Below are 23,181 nucleotides of genomic sequence, written 5' to 3'. Positions count from 1 at the left end.
GAAAAGGCCTCATAGGAGGGTCTCATTCTCAGGAAAACTCCATACCCTCCCAATGAGACCTGGGCCTCAGTAGACTAGGAAAATCTGACTAGGGTCGACCATATCTGAGGAGACCCACTCACAAAAAGGTTACATAGAGGCAGAACAAGAAACAGAAAAAACAAGAGGGGAAAAATTCTGATCAACTAAATAGAACCTAAGTTAGAGGTCTAGAATAAGTTGAACTGAATAACAGAGGCCAGAGAACAAAGCTAACCAACAAGAAAACCACTAGGTAAAAGATAGAAAACAAGCTCCAAAATAAACTAATTAAGAAAGTCAGATGCCTAGACAACTTAAGATAACAAGCCATACCAGGAAACATGAAAACATGGACCAGCCAAAGGAACAAACTAATAGCTCAGCAGAGACACAGGAGTGGAGGCAACTAATGCTAAATAAATTTGATGAAATGAAGGAAGATATAGCAAAAGAGCTGAAGGATATAAAGAACACACTGGATGACCATAAAGAAGAATTCATAAACTTAAAAAAACAAATGGCAGAACTCATGGGAATGAAGGCCACAATGGAGGAGATGAAAAACACAATGGAGGGACACAACAGTAGATTTGAACAGGCAGAAGAAAGGATCAGTGAACTGGAAGACAGGTCATTCGAATTCATACACACAAAAGAACAGATGGTGAAAAAAAAAATGGAAAAATATGAGCAGGGTCTTAGGGAGCTGAGTGACAACATGAAATACACAAATATACTTGTTATGGGTATCCCAGAAGGAGGAGAGAGGGGAAAGGGGGCAGAAAGAGTAATAGAAGACATATTCACTGAAAATTTCCCAACTCTTTTAAAAGACAGAAAATTAGAGATTCAAGAAGTACAACGTACCCCAAATAGAATAGATCCCAATAGACCTACTCCAAGACACTTACTTACTGGTCAGATTGTCCAATGTCAAAGACAAAGAGAGGATTCTGAAAGCAGCAAGAGAAAAGCGATCCATCACATATAAGGGAAAGTTGATAAGACTATGTACAGATTTCTCTGCAGAAACCATGGAGGCAAGAAGACAGTGGCATGATATATTTAAGATACTGAAAGAGAAAAACTGCCAACCAAGAATTCTATATCCAGCAAATTTTCCTTCAAAAATGAGGGAGAGATGAAAACATTTTCAGACAAACAGACACTGAGAGAGTTTGTGAATAAGAGACCGGCACTATAAGAAATACTAAAGGGAGTGCTACAGGCTGATAGGAAAAGACAGGAGAGAGAGAGTTGGAGAAGAGTGCAGAAATGAAGATTATCAGGAAAGGTAAAAGAGGAAAAAATAAGATATGACATATAAATTCCAAAAAACAAAATGGTAGTAGAAAGTGCTGCCCATACAGTAATAACACTAAATGTAAATGGATTAAACTCCCCAATAAAAAGACACAGACTGGCAGAATGGATTAAAAAACAGGACCCATCTATATGCTGTCTACAAGAAACTCACTTTAGACACAAGGACAAACATAGACTGAAACTGAAAGGTTGGAAAAAGATATTTCATGCAAACAACAACCAGAAAAAAGCGGGAGTAGCTATATTAATATCAGACAAGTTAGACTTCAAAAGTGAAACAACTAAAAGAGACAAAGAAGGACACTATATATTAATAAAAGGGTCAATTCATCAAGAAAACATAACAATCATAAATATTTATGCACCAAGCCAGAATGCCCCAAAATTCATGAGGCAAACACTGCGATCACTGAAAGGAGAAATAGATACCTCTACAATAATAGTTGGAGACTTCAATATACCACTCTCATCAATGGATAGAACATCTAGAGAGAGGATCACTAAAGAAACAGAGATGTTGAAGTGTATGATAAATGAACTAGACTTGACAGACATCTATAGAACACTACATCCAACAACAGCAGGATACACTTTTTTCTCAAGTGCTCATGGAACACTCTCTAGGATAGACCACATGTTGGGTCACAAAGCAAGTCTCAACAAATTTAAAAATATTGATATTATACAAAACACTTTCTCAGACCACAATGGAATGAAGTTGGAAATAAATAAAAGGCAGAAGGTCATAAAATTCACAAACATATGGAGGCTAAACAACACCCTCTTAGAAAACCAGTGGGTAAAGGAAGAAATTACAAGAGAAATTAGTAAATACCTCGAGGCAAACGACAATGAAAACACAACTTATCAAAACTTATGGGATGCAGCAAAGGCGGTGCTGAGAGGGAAATTTATTGCCCTAAATGCCTATATTAAAAGAAAAGAGAGAGCGAAAATTGAAGAGTTAATTGCTTACCTGGAGGAATTAGAGAAAAAACAGCAAACTAACCCCAAAGCAAGCAGAAGGGAAGAAATAACAAAGATTAGAGCAGAAATAAATGCAATTGAGAACAGGAAAACAATAGAGAGAATCAACAAAACCAGAAGTTGGTTCTTTGAGAAAATCAATAAAATCGATGGACCACTGGCTAGGCTAACAAAAAAAAAGAGAGAGCAGATGCAAATAAATGGAATCAGAAATGGGAAAGGAAATATAACTACCGACCCTGCAGAAATTAAGGAGATAATCAGAAGATACTATGAGCAACTATATGCTAATAAACTAGACAACTTAGATGAAATGGACAACTTCCTAGAAAAGCAAAAACAACCAACATTAACTCAAGAAGAAATAGATGACCTCAACAAATCAATCACAAGTAAAGAGATTGAGTCAGTCATCAAAAAGCTCCCAAAAAGGAAAAGCCCAGGACCAGATGGTTTCACATGTGAATTCTACCAAGCATTCAAGAACGAATTAGTACCAATCCTGCTCAAACTCTTCAAAAAAATTGAAGAAGAGGGAAAGCTACCTAACTCTTTCTATGAAGCCAACATCACCCTAATACCAAAACCAAAGATACTACAAAAAAAGAAAATTATAGACCAATTTATTTAATGAATATAGATGCAAAAATCCTCAACAAAATACTCGCAAATCGAATCCAGCAGCACATTAAAAGAATTATACACCACCACCAGGTGGGATTTATTCCAGGTATGCAAGGCAGGTTCAACACAAGAAAATCAATTAATGTAATACACCACATCAATAATTCAAAGCAGAAGAACCACATGATCATCTCGATTGATGCAGAAAAGGCATTTGACAAAATTCAACATCCTTTCATGATGAAAACACTTCAAAGGATAGGAATAGAAGGGAACTTTTTCAATATGATAAAGGCAATATATGAAAAACCCACAGCTAACATCACACTCAATGGGGAGAGACTGAAAGCTTTTCCTCTAAGATCAGGAACAAGACAGGGATGCCCACTGTCACCATTGTTATTCAACATTGTGCTGGAAGTTCTACCTAGAGCAATTAGGCAAGAAAAAGAAATAAAAGGCATCCAAATTGGAGAGGAAGAAGTGATACTTTCACTATTTGCAGATGACATGATTCTATATGTAGGAAATCCAGAAAAATCTACAGCAAAGCTACTAGAACTAGTCAATGAATACAGGAAAGTAGCAGGCTACAAGATCAACACGCAAAAATCTGTAGTGTTCCTATACACAAGTAATGTGCAACAAGAGGAGGAAATCAAGAAAAAAATCCCATTTACAATAGCAACCCAAAGAATGAAGTATTTAGGAATAAACTTAACCAAGGACACAAAAGACCTTTACATAGAAAACTATAAGAAACTGCTAAAAGAAATTGAACAAGACCTGAAAAAATGGAAGAACATACCATGTTCATGGATTGGAAGACTAAATATAGTTAAGATGGCAATTTTACCTAAACTGATTTACAGATTCAATGCAATTCCAATTCAAATCCCAACAACTTACTTTACAGAAATAGAAAAACCAATAACTAAATTTATTTGGAAGGGTAAGGTGCCCCGAATAGCCAAAAATGTCTTGAGAAAGAGGAATGAAGTGGGCCGTCTCACACTACCTGACTTTGAAGCATATTACAAAGCTACAGTGCTCAAAACAGCATGGTACTGGCATAAGGACAGATATACTGATCAATGGAATCGAATTGAGTGTTCAGAAGTAGACCCTCGCATCTATGGACAACTGATCTTTGATAAGGCAGTGAAGCCGAAGCAACTGGGAAAGAGCAGCCTGTTCAATAAATGGTGTTTGGAGAACTGGATATCCATTTCCAAAAGAATGAAAGAGGATGTCCATCTCACACCTTATACCAAAATTAACTCAAAGTGGATCAAAGACCTAAACATTAGCACCAAGACCATAAAACTCTTAGAAGAAAATGTAGGGCAATATCTTAAAGATCTTGTGATAGGAGGTGGTTTCTTACACCTCACACCGAAGGTGCGAGCAACCAAAGAACAAATAGACAAATGGGATCTCCTCAAAATTAAACACTTTTGTACATCAAAGGACTTTGTCAGAAAAGTAAAAAGGCAACCTACACAATGGGAGATGATATTTGGAAACCACATATCAGACAAGGGTTTAATATCCCGAATATATAAAGGAATCCTGCATGTCAATAACAGAAAGACAAACAATCCAGTTAAAAAATGGGCAAAGGACATGAACAGACATTTTTCTGAAGAGGAAATACAGATGGCTCAAAGACATGTGAAAAAATGCTCAACTTCACTGGCTATTAAGGAAATGCAAATCAAAACCACAATGAGGTATCATCTCACACCTACCAGAATGGCCATTATCCAAAAAACAGAAAATGACAAGTGCTGGAGAGGATGTGGAGAAAGAGGCACACTTATTCATTGTTGGTGGGAATGTAGAATGGTGCAACAGTGTGGAGGGTCCTCAAGAAGCTAAATATAGATTTGCCATATGACCCAGCTATTCCATTGCTAGGTATATACTCAGAGGAACTGAAACTTAAGACACAAACAGACATTTGTAAACCAATGTTTATTGCAGCATTATTCACAATTGCCAAGAGATGGGAACAGCCCAAATGTCCATCAAAGGACGAGTGGATAAACATACTGTGGTATAGACATATGATGGAATATTATGCAGCTGTAAGACAGAACAAAGACATGGATCATGTAATAATGTGGATGAACCTTGAGGACATTATGTTGAGTGAAGTTAGCCAGAAACAAAAGGACAGATTCTGTATGATCTCACTAATATGAACAGACATTAATGAACAAACTTTGGGAGTTAAAAGCTGACAACACAGGCAACCAGGAGATAGAAAGAGGGCAGAGACCAGCCATTTGATTCTGAAGGACTACAGAATGTTTAGGATTGATTGCATAGATCCAGAAATAGATAGCATAATACTGTGTGATGGTAGCACAGTATTGTAAGTACACTGAACAATGATGTCTGTGAGTAAAGCTGGAAAAGGTGGGATAGGAGAATGTATGACACCAGAGGTTAAAGATAGATGATAAAGACTGGGACTGTATAACTTGGCAAAAACTGGAGTGGCCAATGACTGTTACTAAATATACAAATATAAAAATGTTTTTGCATGTGGGAAAGCAAATTAATGTAAACCATGTAGAGAGTTGAAAAGGGGATGGTATTCAGGAAAAACATAATCAAAGCAAACTGGAGTCTATGGCCAACAGTAACATTGTAATATACCTCCATTAAATGTAACAAAAGCAATATGCCAATTCTAAATGTGTATGAGGGGGATATAGGGGAGGATATGGGATTCTTGGTAGTGGTGTTATTTGCTGTCCTTACTAGTATATTGTATTGTATGACATGTTATTTTTCTTTTTATCATTTTTTTATTGCTAAAAAAAAACAATTTTTCTTGTAGTAATCAATATGTTCAAGTGCTGATTGTAGTGATAAATGTACAACTTTATGATGATACCATTAACAACTGATTGTACACTGTGGATAAATGTATGGTATGTGAATATAACTCTATAAAATTGTAGGAAAATATATATATAGGAGTAAAAGTGTTGGAGAAAACATGGTGACAGGGATGATGCCTCACCAATATGGACTAACTACAGTGCGTAAACTCAGAATTGAATCTTAGAACATAGCCTAACATGGACATAATAATTGTAATAGTCCCTAGATTGTAAGCTCTTACAGCAAGTTAACTCTATCCCTGAATTGTAATGCCTATCTCTAAACTTTGAGATGCTGATCCCCTAGCATATAACCTGATTGGTCTCTGGAACAATGCATATCTCTGAGACACCTGAAACTCAGAGCTAGAGCTCGGCAGATATGAATGTCAGTATTAGTGCATACAGCCACTGTCAAAAAAAAAAAAAGCTGAAAAAGAGCCCAGACTTCAATTAGTGATATGAATGAAGCAGGTCTGGTTAAGACCAGGGCAAGCCAAGCCAAAGGGTAAAGGTTGAAACTGATTGTGTTTTAAAACTTCAACTTCCGTGTGAGACCAAGGGAAGAGATACCTATTTGGTACAGGATCTAAATTTTCTAAACGGTACAACTCTACAATCGATTTGTTCAAACACCACAATTGTATGGAACTTTGAATAGGAAGTGAGATACGGTAGGTTAGTGTAGGCTGGAGTGAAATAGTGACACATCCAAGAGTAATTTGGGCAGATAATAAAAAATATATTTACAGCCTCCCCCTCCCCAGCCTCGAGGATCTGGGGGAAGGTGTGGATGTGTTGGACATCCTTACCTGGACTGGTGTTGATGTTGTCACAAACATTGGGACTGGCGGTTTGATGTGCTGAGCCCTCGATCATGGGACTTGCCCTTATGAAGCTCGTTACCGCAAAGGAGAGTCTAAACTTGCATGTAGTTGTGCCTCAGAGTCCCCCCTGAGTACCTGTTGTTGCTCAGATGTGGCCCTCTCTCTAACTGAGCCATCTCGACAGGTGAACTCGCTGCCCTCCCCACTACGTGGGACCCGACTCCCAGGGTTGCAAATCTCCCTGGCAATGCAGAATACAACTCCTGGGGATGACTGCGGACCCGGCATCGTGGGACTGAGAGTGTCTTCTTGACCAAAAGAAGGATGCAAAATGAGATGAAATAGTTTCAGTGGCTGAGAGATTTCAAATGGAGTCGAGAGGTCACTCTGGTGGACATTCTTATGCACTATATAGATAACACCTGTTAGGTTTTAATGTATTAGAATAGCTAGAAGTGAATACCTGAAACTACCAAACTCCAACCCAGCAGTCTGGACTCCTGAAGACAGTTATATAATAATGTAGATTACAAGGGGTGACAGTGTGATTGTGAAGACCTTGTGGATCACACCCCCTTTATCTAGTGTATGGATGAGTAGAAAAATGGGGATAAAAACTAAAGGACAAATGGGGTGGGATGGGGGGATGATTTGGGTGTTCTTTTTTCACTTTTATTTTTTATTGTTGTTCTGGTTCTTTCTGATGTAAGGAAAATGTTCAGAGATAGATTGTGGTGATGAACGCATAACTATGTTATCATACTGTGGACAGTGGATTGTATACCATGGATGATTGTATGGTGTGCAAAATTATTTCAATAAAACTGAATTTAATTAAAAAAAAAAAAGAATACATTTGCCCCTTTCTGGACTCGATAAAAGTTTTACTCACTAAGTTTATTTTTCAGAAACCTAAAACCTCCAGAGTGTTCCTATGCCTGAAAAGTCCCAAAACCCAGAGGCAAAAAAAAGCCTCTTCAAGAACATCAACCAGATGCATCCCCCTTCACCATAATGTCAACACCCCTTTTCAGTATGAACAAGTTATGGTGGTCACTGCCAGATATCTCTGAAGATTGAGACAGTGATCAAATGAGAGGGAGGGGTAGCAACAGACAAGATAAGATTTAACAAAGTATTATGAATACTGAATTTTTATATAATTTTTGTTTTTTTTTTTTTAGTTTCTAGGATATTAGAATTGCTAGAAGGAAATAACTGAAATGGTGGAACTGTAACCCATAACACTCTTTGAAATTTGCTCCATAGATACTTGTTTAATTGTACTTTTCTGTATCTATGTTATATTTCAGAATAGAAAATGTAAAAAAAAATCTATAGAAGCAGCAGATACAGGTGTCTTGTGCTGCAGGTATTCTTGGTCATATTCTCATTGGAGAGAGATCAAGGTTTCCAATCCTCTTTTTCTGGTATTGTTCTGATTCTATTCAAAAACAAAACAAAATATATTTCTCAGTGACTCAACATTAAGTGGTTTTAGTAAGTGCTTGACTTTTAATTAGAAGAATAAAGGAATAATTAATTGTGACAATATCAGAATTAGATATTTTTTCTTCCTACAAGCCTGCAATTCTGTTTCTCCTGTATCAGCTAATCATCTCTTGAAGTCCAAGTGGGACAAAAGGACCAGGAGGAAAGGAGCATTCAGCATGAGCTTAGTTATCTATTTTGAGGAGGAAGGAATTCTCTTTTACATTTCCGTTTTTCTACCTTTGCCATTTGTGTGATAAGTTTCAGAAAGGAAAAGCTAAGATGGTGTCCAACAGACAGGACCCAGAAAAGGTTGTTTAGTCCAGTTTTCTTTCTAGGCCTTGTATGAAAGGAACAAAAGGGGTGGTATCTTCAAGGTCTTGAGTGAGAACAAACTCAGTTTTTCATAGAGGATATGTTGTAGATGCTTGGGAATAAAATGTTAGCATTTTCATGGACTGAAACTGATGGAGAATTTGAGGATTTAGAGTTTCTGTCCATTTCACACTGTGTCTTTGATTAACAAATGTGTTTAAACCATAAAATGTATGTTGTAGTATTGCACAGCATCTAGTGTTCCCAGAGCCTCAGAATTGCTTTTCAGGGTTGCCCATCATTTTTTGCTCAACTGGTTAGGGTTGTAGTCAGTGTTTTATTAATACTTGATATAAGTTAGTTAAACTCTCACCCACAACTCTCACCTATAAAAAAATGAAGTTTGAAATTAAATTTGAATATACATTTTGTACATATTTTATCCAGTCACATGTCTCTTCTTTAAAAAAGAGATCCTATCTCTAATTTGGATTCAACATGCAATTTTATTTAGTAGGAAATTAAAGTTATTTTTTCCTTCTCACATTTTTGGCATTTTAATCATAAGGGCGAGCCTTTCATAGCTTACAAAAAGGTCAAAAGTATAATTATTCCTTCAATATTATTTCAAATTCTAAGTCAAGCAATTATTATCATTTTTAAGGACATTTCTCCTTAGGATTCATGATTACATACTTTGAAACAAGTGACATTTGTAATTTTTGCATTAGTCATTTTACACCATAATCTGCATTTGTATTTAATACATATAGGCTATATTTGACATTAAATAATATAGAAATTCTTTAAAGTTTCTATGATTTTTTCATATATTTTGTTTGATATGTTCTTTTATGAATCAATGAAATTTTGTTGTATTTAAATATGATATAATAGTTTTCACTCTGTCCAACTGAATGCTACAATTAACAATTACTAATTTTAACTTGATCAATAAAATAGGCAAAGTTCTCAAAGTGGGCCCCAACTTCTGTCTGGACCCTTGAGTTGTGTTTTCTTACACACTGATTGGAGTTGCCAGATAATTTCTAAATTTCCACTTTGGGTTATGTGGCTTGTATTTTCTGGCTTTATTATATCTCATATTAAATTTATCTTCTATTAATATATTTTATATTAAATTTATCTTAAATATATCTTGTAATAAATATATTTTATAAATATATATATTTATATCCTATATTAAGTAGTAGAAAACATTTTTCTGCATTATTTGACATTAGTTTTCCCTTAAAATCATATTTTCTTCCAATAAGTTTTCCTTGGATTCCTCAATGATTTTAATTTATGTTTGCTTTTTACAAGGATGACTTTTACTTTTAAAACTTCAAATCCCTCTTTTCTAAAAAATGGAAACTATGAAATAAAAATTGCATTCACACCCGTGTCCATACTGATCTAAATAATTGAATAATTAAAAGTCTCCTGTGCAGAAAAATTCCAAATAATTTATGTAGATACTCTGCACTTTAAATGTAGGCTGTGCATAATGATTCCTTTCAAAGAATATAGTATGGAAGAGGGGAGAGGAAATGGTATGAATAGAGGAGAAACCTGACAGACACTACCTCAGCCAGGTGAACAAGATTAACATTGACAGTGATAAGTGTGTACTCTTGATATGATATGATGAAAATGGTACTTTCTTTCTGTGGTCTTTCTCCCCAAACCCATAACCCCAGCCTAACCAGGAGGAAAACAGGCAAATCACAATTGAGGGACATTCTACAAGATACCTGACCAGTAATCCTTAAAACTGTCAAGGCTTCAAAAACAAGGAAAGCCTGAGAAGCTGTCACAGCCAAGAGGAGCCTAAGGAGAATGGACAACTACAAGTAATGTGGTATCCTGGATGGAATCTTGGAACAGAAAAAAGGACATTTTGGTAAAAACCCAGGTAATTTGAATAAAGTGTGGACTTAACTAAAAATGTGAATTCACTAGGCAATCCTTCCTATCAGTATATCAAAATTTACTCCTAGGCTATTTATATCACATTCTCAGTCATTCTGTTCAATTCATCAGCATGCTACGACAAAGGGATTGACACTGTGCTCAAATAAAAGACACTCTGTAACAAATACTTTTTCTTAATTTCATATGTCAAGCAAAATCATTCAAAACACGTTAGTGTTCTGGAATAAGAAAAGGACCAACTATCTGAAGACTTTCTTAATGGTAGATACCTAAAGTAGAATCATTTCTAAATTAATGAGGAAAAGATACACATTTTTAACAATATTGGGCATAACTACTTAGAATATAAGTCACTTGGGATTCTGAATGTGACATTTACCTTGGAGAAAATCTGTATTTGATAATATGTCAAAAAAGATTATGTTTTTATGGAATCATGGGCTGTTTTAGAAATCACATTTGTCATGATTGAAGATAGACTCTTAGATGATGTCCCCTATACAGAAAAACTTTTAGCAAATGTTTAAGTTATATTTCCAATTTTGCTGTTACTTTCAAACTTTATTAGAAATTCAATTAAATTTATTCATGGCCATGAGATAAATGAAAATGTACACATTTTCCATTTTGCATCACTAGTGGTATCTTAAAAAGAATAGCACCTTCTGGAGGAACCTTGTGACTGAAGCATAATTATTTTTATTCGCTGTAGACTGTAGTGCATATATTAGCAGGCACATTCTCTGGTGAATGGCAGCATAATGTAGAGAAAGAGGACTCGGGAGAACCATATGGAAGCTCTGAGTTCCCATAGCAACTTAAGCATACATCGAAAGAATCTGTTTGCGTGACTATCCTCTGTCTACAGTGTAGTGGACTGAGAACAGGGACTGTATCTTGTTTTTCTATGTTTATTGTCTACACACTGATTAAGGTATGAACTTAGAATCATATGGATAGACCACAACATAATATATAAATATAATCTCAACTCTGCTACTTAGCATTTGTGTGGCAGTAGAAAAATTACATTTCCTAATTCTAGAAAGGAAGGCATCAGCGTGTAATAGTTTGACCTAGAGTAGATGCTAAGGAAATATTTGGTTCCCTACAACATAGTTAAGGTTGTGGCCTTCTTTCAAAAACATTTCAAACACTGTTTTTATTTCTATTATTTGAAATTAATAGAAAACCCCAAAACACATGCATATATTTATATACGTATGAATGTGTGGGTGTGTTATCATATATATATATATATGATAACATGGTAGATGATGGAAGTTGATCTGCAGATCAGTGGAAAAATGAAGGACTGTTCAAAACAGTTCTGGGTCACATGTGAAAAAAATGATATTTGTCCTATACCTCATGCTATATGTAAAAATCAAATCCAAGTGGAAAAAAAGATTTAAATGTGAAAGGCAAAATTTAAAAAGAGAACAGCTTTAGATGACAACATAGGAAAATTTTCTTAAAACACAGAAACTGTAAATCTCAACATGAAATATTTTTAATATTACTGCATTAAAATTAAGAACTTTGTTCATAGAAAATACCATCATGAGAGTAAAAAAGAGTCCATGACTCTACAAATCTTTTGCCATTCATGTAATTAACAAAAGATTAATGTATAGAATATAAAAAACACATCATAGAAAAATGCATCAAGGAAAATGCACTGAGTACATGAACAGACATTTCGCAGAAAAAATAGGGATAGCAGTGAAGGTAAGAAAAACTTACCCAAACTCATTAGAAATCAGGGAAAAGCAAATTTAAAAACATAACAATTAGCTGAATATGTAGATAGCCACAAGAGAATACCACTCTCTTCCTAACAAAAAGAAAAATCTAGATAATCTACAAATCATAACTTTTCTTGAACCCATCAAGTTACCTGAGGTCACAAGACACCAAAGTGCACTAAATTCCAAGAGTAACAAGCTCCTCCAAGGAAGAGATGTTACATATGAACTATGTACCATGGCACCATAGTAGATCCAAGAAGGAGGTTAACCACAATAGAAGTGGTTATGAAGAAATCAAATAAAATTTTAATGAATTCCTAAAGGCCCAGTAGTGAGTATTATCAGTGTAGAACAACTTGGTGCCCAAGACACAAGGGAAAATTCTTATTCATGGACGTCTACCAGTTGCTTATGAGAAAGTTTGGGAGTAGAGTAAGAGACCAGAGAGAGCCATCCTCAGTGGCTCACTTGAGCAGGAAGGCTCAGCTGTGACTGTGAGCAGGCTTGAAATACCACCCACTTTCCTGGACCCTTCACACACATGAAACAAAAACTAAGCTTCTGGAGGAGAGGAGGAACCTCGCACTCCCAGAACCCAGATGAATATCCACTGCTTTTAGGAAATAAAACCTCTCTGTTTCTGGAGGAAGAGAGGAAACTTTCCATTTCACCAGAAGAAGCCAGGCAAAGATCCATGGCTCTGTGAAGGAAAGAATCAAAAGCCCCCTGCTCCAGGGGGAGAATCAGGAAAACCTCTTGGCCCAGGATTTTATACCAATAAAAAGCAGAGATCTTCTACCACTGGTGGTACAGAAGGAAACTGTCTTCTGCCCAAGACCTGCAACAGATACAAGGATGAGTTTGACTGACATGTTGGGAGTTAGGGTGAGGTGGAGGAGGAGGAGGAATATTGACAAAGTCCCATTTCCAAGGCCCAAGGATACAGGCCCTGTCTAAGATGGGCTGGGCAAGGAAACAGAGAACGGCACTCTATTATGGTACTGCTATTAACTTAGCACCAAGTAACAAATAGTAGTCTATCCCTGGGAAGGAGCAAAAAATGGAGAGAGAAACCCTGTATTCGTAGGTTATGAACTGTTGAAGGCTAATGTGGAGGAGGATAAATGAGAGAAATCTTCCAGACATTAATTCCTACTCCAAGCCTGAGAATAATGATAGCAACAACAAAGCCCAAACTCAGCTTCAACTATTGACTAGATTTATTTAATCCCCTAACTGACAGCCTAACAGAAGACATGCACCTATTTCCAAGCATAAATACTATTTATCTCAGTCTCTAGTGTTACTTTACACATGATGCATGACATTAAAGAAAACAATTTTGGCACACAAGGGAAAAAGAAAACTTATTTTCATGTAATAAAGCAATCAACAGAACCAGACTGAGAGATGAACCAGATGTTGAAACTAGTAACCAGGTATTTTAGGTATTTTAAATAATCATAATCCGTATAAAAGATTAAGTTTAAAAGGTAGACAACATGCATCAATGATGGGCAATTTCAACAGAGATATAGAAAGTATAAAAAGGAGTCAAATGAAAATCATAAAAATTAAAAAAACATATCAAAGATGAAGGATTATTCTCATAAGCTTATCAGCAAACTATATACAGCTGAGGAGTCAATGAACTTGTAGATAGATTGATAGAAATTATTCAAACCAAAACATAAAGAGAAAAAAAAATAGTTAAAAATAATAACAGATCAGAGCTTCCAAGAACTGTGGAAAATACTGGCAAATCTAACATACATGGAAATGTAGTTTCAGAAGGAGATATGAGTAGGAAGTGGGCAGAAGAATATGTGAAGAGATAATAACTGATGATTTCCTAAATTAATTGAATAGAACAAAGCATGAGTCCAAGAAGTGTAGAGAACTGCAGGCAGGCAGGCAAGAAAGAAAAAAGGGAATGAAGAAGAGAAGAAGGGATGGAGAGAGAGGAGAAGAGAGGAAAGGAGAGGGAAGGAAAGAGGGAGGGAGGAAGAGAAAGAAAGAGATAATTTGAAATATTATAGTCAAATGCTAAAATAACAAGGATAAGGACAGTATCTTGAAGGTAGTAAGAGGTAAAAGAAACATCACATACTGAGGAACAAAGAGAAGCATTACAGCTAACTTCTTAGAAATTTTGCAAGCCAGAAGAGAATGGAGTGATGTCTTTGAATTATTTTCATGTAGAATTCAATACCTAGAGAAAATAGCTTTCAAAGGTGAAGGTGAAATAAATACTTCTCCAGTCAAATAAAAGCTGAGAAAAATCATTGCCTCAGAACTGAACTACATGAAATATTAAAGAATGTTATTCAGGCAGAAGTGTGACATTAGGTAGAAACTTGGATCTTTGCAAAAATAAAAAGAAAGAGCACTGGAAATGGCAAAAAATAGAATAATACAAAACAAATTTTTATTATTTTAAGTTTTTAAATCTCAAGTAAAAAGCTAACAATGTACTATTGGGTTAATAACATGTAGAAGTATGAGGACAGTAGCACAAAATATGGGAGGAAGGAAATATAATATATAGTTGAAAGATTCTTACACTATACATGAAGTGATGTTATAATATTTTAAAGTAACTGTAATAAGTTGTAGATGTATATTATAAACTCTAGATCAACCACTAAAAATATAAACAGTGCTATAAGTTAATATGCTAATAGTGGAAATAAAATGAAATATTAAAAAAAAAAACTTTGCTAATCCAAAAGAAGAGAGGAAAGAGGAAAAATAAACAGAAAAGAGATGGGGCAAATTAAAACAACTAGAAAAATGGAAAATTTAAATCCAACTATATAAAATTACATTAAATGTAAATGATCTAAAAATTGTAATTAAAATGCAGTTCATCCTACTGGCTATAAAAAAAAGAAGACTTAACTTTGCTGTTGACATGAAATCCAAGTTAAACAAAGGCATAGAACTTGAGAAAAGTAAAATAGATATTAAAGAAAATATACCTTGCAAACAAAAATTAAGAAAAGATCTGGAGAAACTATACTAATAGCAGACAAGGTAGCCTTCAGAACAAAGAATAGTAACAGCAATTACAAGAACATTACATAATGATAAAGGATTAATTCATCAAAAGACCCAACAATCTCAAATGTGCATGCACCCAATAATAGATCTTCAAAATGCATAAAATAAATTTTGACAGAACTGAAATGAGAAATAGGAAAAAATGCATAATTATATTTGGAAACACCAACATTCCTCTCTTAGTAAACAGAAGCACAAGTAAATAGAAAATCAGCAATGGTATAGGTCTTAACACTATTAACCAACTTAATGTAAGTGGCATCTAAAGGACTTTCCATCCAGCTACAGCAGAACTCACGTTATTTTTTATGTTCATAGACATTTACTAAGATAGACCATATTCTGGGCCATAAAACAAATATCAGCTAATTCAACATATTTGAAATTATACAAGTATATTCTCTGACCATAATAGAATTAAACTAGAAATCAATAGCAGAAAGGTATCTGGAAAATCTCAAAATATTTGGAAATTAAACAACTCACTTCTAAATAACCAATGAGCCAAGGAAGAAATCACAAGAGGAATTGGCAAATGTTTATAATTGAACAAGAATGAAAATGCAGAATGGTACGGAAGAACAGCAGTGTTTATAGAGAAATTTATAGCACTTAAAAGTTAGATGAGAAAACAAGAAAGATCTCAAATCGATAATCTTAGCTTCCACTATAAGAAACTAGAAATAGAAGAGCGAATTAAATCCAAGGAAGCAAGAGGAAGGAAATAAGAGGAGAAATCAATGAAAATGAAAACAGAAAAAAACACTTCAAAAAGTCAAGAAAACCAAAAATTGCTTGTGTGAAAAGACCATTAAAATTGATATGCCTTGATGCAGAATATGACTCCTGGGGATGAATGTGGACCCGGCATCATGGGACTGAGAGTATCTTCTTGACCAAAAGGGGGATGCAAAATGAGACGAAATAGTTTCAGTGGCTGAGAGATTTCAAATGGAGTCGAGAGGTCACTCTGGTGGACATTCTTATGCACTATATAGATAACACCTCTTAGGTTTTAATGTACTGGAATAGCTAGAAGTGAATACCTGAAACTACCAAACTCCAACCCAGCAGTCTGGACTCCTGAAGACAGTTATATAATAATGTAGATTACAAGGGGTGACAGTGTGATTGTGAAGACCTTGTGGATCACACCCCCTTTATCTAGTGTATGGATGAGTAGAAAAATGGGGATAAAAACTAAAGGACAAATGGGGTGGGATGGGGGGATGATTTGGGTGTTCTTTTTTCACTTTTATTTTTTATTGTTGTTCTGGTTCTTTCTGATGTAAGGAAAATGTTCAGAGATAGATTGTGGTGATGAACGCATAACTATGTTATCATACTGTGGACAGTGGATTGTATACCATGGATGATTGTATGGTGTGCAAAATTATTTCAATAAAACTGAATTTAATTAAAAAAACAAAAAAAAAAAACAAAAAAAATAAAAAAAATAAATGTTTAAAAATAATTGTGAAACAAATACTTTGTTCTAACAAACAGGATCTGAGAGAATTAATTGCCAGCAGACTTTACCTATAAGAAATGTTAAAAGCATTTCTTCAGACAGGAGTATGATACTGGATGGGAATTTAGATATTCATAAACAAATGAGCAGCACTATAAATACAAAAATTAAGGGAAAATATAAAAGATGTTTTTCTTATTTAGTTGCTTTAAAAGATTAGCCATCCTAAAGCAAAAATAACAATGTATCATAATGTTTATAACATATGCCAAAGTAAAATACATGATCACAGTAGCACAAATTATGGGAAGGAGGAACTAAAAGTATAACATTTTAAGATTATTGCTCTATACCTGAAATTGAATAATATTCAAATATAGAATGTGGTAAGTTAATGTTGTATATTTGAAGTTGTACAGTAAAGGGTTAACTCATTAGGGTTGTGATGTTCAAACACAAACAAAGGACAGACCTTTGTTTTATAACCTCGATGCCCTTGGAATATGCTATCTGAAACGTGTGTCTTTGTATTCCTGAGGATTTGGGCCATGCCGGAGAGTTCACGCAAAACAGTGATTTGTAGTGGGGGCCTTGGGTCATGCTGTATCTGTTTGAACTCTGAGGGCACTGGAGACTGCATAATTGAGGTCAGTCAGGTGGGTGTTCCATGCATACGTGCCTGGCACCCATTAAAATCCATGGACACTAAGGCTCAGGTGAATTTCCCTGGTTGGCAATACTTCCTGGGAGAATTAAGCACTGTCGGTGAACTGCTGGGAGAAGACAACTGGAAGCTCGTACTTACTCTCTCCTGGACTATATCCTATGCATCTTTTCCCTTTGTTGATTTAATTTTTTTCTGTTTTTTTGTATTAAACCATAACCACAAGTAAAAAAAAAAAATTGATATGCCTTGGAGGACGGCAAGATGGCGGCATAGAAGGAGTGGAATGTAGTTAGGCCCCTGTAACAACTAATGAACAACCAGTAACAGCTAGTAAATAATTTGGAATAACTGCTGGGGGACAACTGTGATGGTCCACACATTGTACACCAACCTGGACTGGGAGGAATGCTTGAAATCATAGCATAAAATCTGTAAGTAAAAACAGAACTGTGCTGGAAGCCCCCTCCATCCACGGCAGGCTAAGCTGCAAAGCCTCGCTGTGGTAGAGAGCAGCACTCTCCCAGCAAGTGAATGTAGCTCAACTGAGCTTCAATGGGGTTTTAATTAACATATGTAGACTGCTGAATACAAGCTACAAACCCCCAACAAGCAGACAGAGGCTTTTAGTGATGACTGACCTTAAAGAACCAGAAGACTTGGTCCCAGAAAGGGGAGCCCAGAAGACCAGATGTTACCTCTGGGCAATGAGTGAAACTTGGGGGGTGTGTTCTGGCTCTAAAATGGGGCTTTCTGTCCCTTGTTCTCTCTCTCAACCTGAGGGGCTCAGAAGAGAGAGCCACAGCCATTTTCAGTGGAGAGAGCCTCAGCCATTTTCAGTTCGCATTGCTCTGACTCAGACAGGGGTGGAGATAACAGAGTCAGAGAGACAATTCAAATGCAAATGATAACTCTCTAGGGGGTGTATCTTCCCTAAAAGTAAGGAGGTGGGGCCCAGCTTTCCCTTCAGAACCAGATCCCAGAGCCTGGGGGAAAACAGCCAAAACAGAAACCGAGGGGGCCACATCTCCTTAACACCAGTCAGGAGCAACAGGCTGACAAGTACTACCTGCTGGGCAGGTTAGGAAAAGCACAGCAACTGGAAACCTCACAGGGAAGTCTGTCATTCTTCTAAGATACACCCCATTCTGAGAACTGAACAAGTTCTGGTCTGGGAAAATCTGACTGGGGTAACCAAGGAAAACAGATGCCTAGACAACAGAAAACTACAACCTATGCTAGGAAAAATGAAGATTTGGCTGAGTCAAAGGAACAAAGTTACACCTCAATCAAGATACAGTTGAGATATTGTTTCACTTTAATGAAACAATCTATTAAAGACTTGCAAAGAAATATGCTAAATCAAATCAAAAACCAAATCAGTGAGTTCAGGGAAGATATAACAAAAGAGATGAAGGCTATAAAGAAAACACTGGGTGGACGAACATAAGATAGAAATCGAAAGTTTGAAAAAACAACTGGCAGAATCTATAGAAATGAAAGGCACAACATGAGATGAAGAACACAATGGAGACATACAATAGCAGATCTCAAGAGGCAGAAGAAAACACTCAGGAACTAGAGAATAAGGCACCTGAAACACTACACACAAAAGAACAGATAGGGAAAAGAATGGAAAAATATGAGCAACATCTCAGGGAATTGAATGACAACATGAAATGCATAATGTACATGTCATGGGTGTCCCAGAAGGAAAATAGATGGGAAAAGGGGAAGAAGCAATAATAGAGGAAATAATCAATGAAAATTTTCCATCTTTTATGAAAGACATAAAATTACAGATCCAAGAAGCCAGTATACCCCAAACAGAATAGATATAAATAGACCTACACCAAAGCACTTAATAATCAGCAGCAAGAGAAAAGTGATCCATCACAGACAAAGGAAGCTTGATAAGACTATGTGTGGATTCTCAGTAGAAACCATGGAGGCAAGAAGGAAGTGGGGTGATATATTTAAGATACTGAAAGAGAAAAACCACCAACCAAGAATCTCATACCCGGCAAAACTGTCCTTCAAATATGAGGGAGAGTTTAAAATATTCTCTGACAAACAGACAATGGGAGAATTTGTGCACTAGATACCTGCATATAGGAAATACTAAAGGGGGCACTGCAGACAAATAGGAAGAGACAGGAGTGAGAGGTTTGGAACACAGTTTTGGGTGATGGTAGCAGAGCAATGTAAGTACACTGAACAAAGATGACTCTCAGTATGGTTGAAAGAGGAAGGTTAGGAGCATGTAGGACACCATGAGGAAAGAGGACAGATAAAGACTGGGACTGTATAACTGAGTGAACCCTAGAGTGCTCAACAGTTGTGATAAAATGTATAAATATGTTTTTACATGAGGGAGAACAAATGAATGTCAACCTTATAAGGTGTTAAAAATAGGGTGGTATTGGGGAAAAATACAATCAATGCAACCTAGAGACTATAGTAACAGAAACATTGTATTATGCTTCCTTTAATGGAACAAAAGCAATATACTAAAGCCAATTGCTTTTAAGCAGGGGGACATAAGGGAGGGGTATGGGACTCCTGGCATGCATTGATGATGTTGTCTGACTCTTTTATTCTACTTTAGGTTAACTCTGTCTTTTCTTTTGTTGCTTTTTAGTTGCCATGTTTTGTTTTTTTTTTCCTCTTTCTTTTTCTTTTGTCTCTCTACCTTCTTTGACTCTTAATCCTTCATTGTGGAAGAAATGGAGATGTCCTTATATAGATAGTGGTGATGGTGGTGAGTACATAAATATATGACTATACAGGGAACCACCGATTGTTTACTTATGATGGAAAGTATGGTGGGTGAACACAACCATCTTTAAAAAAATATGGATTGATGAAGAAACCTTGAGGGCACTACACTAGACATAAGTCAGACACATAAGAACAAATATTGCAGGGTCTCACAGATATGAACTAATTACAATATGTAAACTCATAGACATGAAATATAAGTTACCAGGATATAGAATGAGGCTAAAAAATGGGGAGCAGTTGCTTATTATGAGCAGATGTTCAACTAGGTTGAACTTAAGTGTTTGGAAATGGACAGAGGTGACGGTAGCACATTATTTAAGAATAACTAACAGTGCTGAATGGTATGTGAATGTGGTGGAAAGGGGAAGCTTAGAGTCACGTATATCACCAGAAGAAAAATTGGAGGTTAAAAGATGGGAATGTGTAAAACAGTGAATCTTGTGGTGGACAATCTCTGTGATTAACTGTACAAATATTAGAAATCTCTTTCATGAACTAGAACAAATGTATGACACTATAACTAGAAGTTAATAATAGAGGGATATATAGGGAAAAATATATACCTATTGCACACTATGTAATACAGTTAGTAGTATTTTAACATCTTTCATCAATAGTAACAAATGTACTATGCCAATACTATGAGTCAGTAATGGAGGGGGGGTGGTTACGGGTGTGGGATGATTTGAGTTTTCTTATTTTGTCTTTATTTCTTTTCTGGAGTAAAGAAAATGTTCTAAAAATTGAAAAAAAATAATTGTGGTGATGGATGCACAGCTGTATGATGGTACCATGGGCAATTGATTGTGCAGTTTGGATATTCGGATAATTGTATGGTATGTGAACAATCTCAACAAAATTAAATTTAAAAAATTGATATGCCTCTAGCAAGACTGACCTAGAAAAATGGAGAGAAGATAATTTGGGAGAAGAGCAAAACCAGGAACTAAAAAAGGTTCATCACAAGAGACCCTAAAGACATTAAAAAGATAATAAGAAAATGTGAACTCTTTATGACAATAAATTGGAGACAGTGAAAAGGGAGAACTTTCTTTTGTGAAAAACAAACTATAAAAGTTTATTCAAGAAGAATTAAATTATCTGAATAGTCCAATGTTTATTAATTAAACTGAATTCATGTTTTTAATATTTCCACACAGAAAAGTTTAAGTGCTGAGGACTTCACTGGTGAATTCTACCATACATTCAAGGAAAAATAATTCTTATTCTACACAAACTTACAGGAAAATAGAAGAGGAAGGACATACTTCCCAACTAATTTTATAAGGCCAGCATTACCAGACCAAAACAAAACCCAGATGAATTTGTAAGGGAAAAAAACCCTACAGAAAATATAGTCCTGAGCATAGACAGAAATATCCTTAATAAAGTATATTCCAGTTGAATCCAGTAATATATAACAAGGATAATAAATCATGATCAATTGGGGTTTATTTCAAGAATGCAAAGTAGGTTTTACATTAAAAACTCAACAGTAATTCCTGTATTCACTGACTAAAGAAGAAAAACCATATAGTCATTTCAATAGATACACAAAAATCATTTGACAAGATCCATTCCTGATAAAATCAGCAAACTAGAAAGAGAAGGAACATTTCACAACCTATTAAAGGGTACTTAGAAGAAAAAATCTTACAGCTAACATATTTAATAGTGAAAGAATGTTTTCTCTGTAGGATCAGGAATAATACAAGGATGTCTGCTCTTCCCTGTTCTGATTAACATTGTACTGAACGTGCTGACCAGTGCAGTAAGGCAATAAAAATAAGTAAAAGTATACAGATGTGGAAGAACGAAATTTTAAAATGTCTTAATTTCACATGACATAACCATTAATGTAGAAAATCCCAAATAGTTTTTAAAAAATGTATTAGAAATAAAAAGTGAGTTTGGCAAGATCAAAGAATGCAGTCACTATACAAAAATTAACTGTATTTCTATTTTCTAGAAATAAACTATTGGAAATTGAAATAAAAACAATATCATTTATAGTAGCATCCAAATATGAAAAATAGAGATAAATTTAATAAAATGTATGTAAGTTTTGATGCTAAAACTATAAAACATTATTAAGAAAAATTAAAGAAACAAGTAGAAATGTTCATGAATCAGAAGACTCATTATAATTAAAATGTCAATTCTCTACCAAATTGATCTAGATTCAAAACAATCCTAATAAAAGTCTGAGCACAAAATTTGCAGAAATTGACAAGATGACTCTAAAAATCAAAGGACCTAGATTAGCTGAAACAATTTTCAAAAAGAACAAAAGTTGATGGACTCATACCACCTGATCTCAAGATTTATGTTAAACTATAGTAATAAAGACAATGTGGTATTGACTTAAAGATAGACATAGAGGTAAATGAAACAAGAGAATCCAGAATTATGCCCTAATATATATGGTCATTTGATTTTTTGATAAAGTTGTCAAGATACTTCAATGGAGAAAAGATAGTCTTTTCAATAAATGATACTGGAATAATTGGACATTCATGTGCAAAAAGAGAATCAATCTCAATGATATAAAACTAATTTCACCAAATGAAACCAAGAATAATGCGTAAGATAAAATGTAAAAATTAAAATTATAAAATTTCTAGAAGAGAGCATAGGAGACAGTTGTTTCTGCCCTAGGATTAGGCTTTTCTTTTTTCTTTCTTTTTTTAAAAATGTAGGCCCCCAAACTATGAGCAGTTTAAAAACAACAAAAAAATCTTTGCTATTTTGAATTTTATTTCAGTGAAATATTTCTGCTCTTTAAAGGCACTTTTAAGAATCTTAAAAGATAAGCCACAGACTGGGAGAAAATATTTGCAAATCATATATCTGATATATCAAGAATATATTACGAATTCTCAAAATTCAATAATAGGTGAATGAGCAGTCTATTTCAAAAATGTGCAAAAAAGATTTGAAGAGATACTTCACTAAAAAAGAGAAGGCAGGAGAAAGAGTAGAGACTGGAATGAAACCAGCTGGTCTCTGGATCTGCCTGTGT

The 23,181-nt window shown here is 35.2% G+C and overlaps 2 long non-coding RNA genes across 2 annotated transcripts in view; one reads left to right on the top strand and one right to left on the bottom strand.

Moving 5' to 3' along the window:
• The window catches only part of LOC119534217, a 192,144-nt gene that overhangs the window by 41,878 nt on the left and 127,085 nt on the right, over positions 1 to 23,181 (bottom strand). The window lies entirely within an intron of this gene.
• LOC119534216 overlaps positions 1 to 23,181 on the top strand; it is a 217,297-nt gene that overhangs the window by 151,653 nt on the left and 42,463 nt on the right. The window contains exon 4 of the long non-coding RNA XR_005216985.1: positions 10,192 to 10,406. This is a non-coding gene — a long non-coding RNA (uncharacterized LOC119534216). The remainder of the gene's footprint in view (positions 1 to 10,191; positions 10,407 to 23,181) is intronic.

Source organism: Choloepus didactylus, chromosome 5, assembly GCF_015220235.1.
Source record: "Choloepus didactylus isolate mChoDid1 chromosome 5, mChoDid1.pri, whole genome shotgun sequence".
NCBI lineage: Eukaryota > Metazoa > Chordata > Mammalia > Pilosa > Megalonychidae > Choloepus > Choloepus didactylus.
Note: the sequence above shows the minus strand (reverse complement) of the source record. Positions and strands in the feature narration are given on the sequence as shown.